This window comes from Eretmochelys imbricata, chromosome 14, assembly GCF_965152235.1.
Source record: "Eretmochelys imbricata isolate rEreImb1 chromosome 14, rEreImb1.hap1, whole genome shotgun sequence".
Lineage (NCBI taxonomy): Eukaryota > Metazoa > Chordata > Testudines > Cheloniidae > Eretmochelys > Eretmochelys imbricata.
In genome coordinates, this window is record NC_135585.1 from 39,092,957 (window position 1) to 39,094,691 (window position 1,735).

Genomic DNA, 1,735 nt, shown 5'->3' on the forward strand with positions numbered 1-1,735 from the left:
TTTGATTCCCTGGCATATGGATCCTCCTTTGTCACTAAGTGCCACAGAACCACTTTTCTGCGATGAAGTCATTCCCTGGCAGAAGGATCTGACCTGCCACGCAACTGGCCCAGACTGACTATTACAAAGTCACAAGTGGGCATGGTTTATTCAGAGCAAATGGGGCTGCACTTGAATGTGACCCTCCTGTGTATGCCTATTGGGGCACCTTTCAGCCTTACCTTTGTCCCTTCTCCCTGCAGCAGAAAAGAGGGAATGGAAGGTCCCAGTGGGAGTTTATCCTATTGGGGGGTCTCTGACCAGCCATGACTGAAGATGTTGCTTTTTGTGGTCTTCCTGGTCTTGTACGTCCTGAACCTGGTGGGGAACCTGGCCATCATCATTGTCTTGTGGCTGGACACACCCCTATGTATTTCTTCCTTAGCAACCTCTCCTTCCTGGATCTTTGCTACACCACCAGCACCGTTCCTCAGATGTTGGTGAATTTACAAGTTCATCACCTGGGCCGGCTATGTGGCCCAGCGCTAAATCTCCCTCTCGCTGGCTGGCACTGAGTGTATCCTGTTGGCCGTCATGGCCAACGACTGCTACGTCGCCATCTGCCACCTGCTGCACTACACTATCGTCATGAGCTGCCGCCTCAGCCTGCAGATGGCGGCCACCATCTGGCTGAACAGCTTCGGCAACTCCATCCTTCAGACCAGCCTGACCGTGTGGCTGCCCCGGTGCGGACAGAACTGGCTTGACCACTTCATCTGTGAGGTGCCGGCCCTGCTCAAGCTGGCCTGTGTCGACACCTCTGACAATGAGGCCCAGGCATTTGCTGTCAGTGTGATCTTCCAAATGGCGCTGCTGGGCCTCACCCTGGTCTCCTACGGCTACAAAGGCACCATAAATAAATTACCTGGAAGGAAGAATTTAAACGGAATAGTGTAAATGATAATTGGGAACTGTTTAAGAACACTTTACTAGGTGTCTGAAACTCACAATCAATGAAAAAGGTCACGTTGGTTTAAAAAACCAACAACAACATGGGCCATGGCTCTGAGGGGAAGGGAAGGCAGATATAAAAAGAAGAAAATAATATATAATGAATAGAAGAAATGGAAAGTTGATAGTAATGGACGTAAATTAAAAGTTAGAAATTGTAGAAAATTGATAAGGTAAATAGCAGAATTAAGAACAATAAGATGTTTTTAAGTATTAGGAACTAAAAGAATCCTAATAATGATATTAGCCCATTACTAGATGGAAATAGCAGAATTCTCAATAATAATGCAGAAAAGACAGACGTTCAATAAATATTTCTGTTCTATATTAGGAAAAACCAGATACTGTCATCATATCATATGATGATGAAACTTTCCAATAGTATCTTGTGAAGATGTTAAAGAGCAGCTACTAAAGTTAGGTAGTTTTCAATCAACAGGTCTGGAAAACTTTCATCCAAGAGATTTAAAAGAGTTGGCCGAGGAGCTCATTAGACCATTAATGGTGATTTTCTATAACTCTTGAAAGACTGGAAAAATTCCAGAAGACTAAAAGGGTGCTTTAAAAAGAGTAAATGGGATCACTTGGGTAACTATAGGCCTGTCAGCCTGACATTGATCTGGGAAATATTAATGGAGTGGCTGATACAGAACTCTATTAATAAAGAATTAAAGAAGGGTGTGAAAGAACAGAGAGATTGCTGCTGGGTACAGCAGGGGTCAAAGAAAACCTGTGGGCTCACCTA

The 1,735-nt window shown here is 44.4% G+C and overlaps 1 pseudogene; it reads left to right on the forward strand.

Annotated features, from left to right (window-relative positions):
- Positions 1-315: 315 nt before the first annotated feature.
- LOC144274002 (olfactory receptor 2B2-like) lies at positions 316-936 on the forward strand (annotated as a pseudogene).
- Positions 937-1,735: the final 799 nt, after the last annotated feature.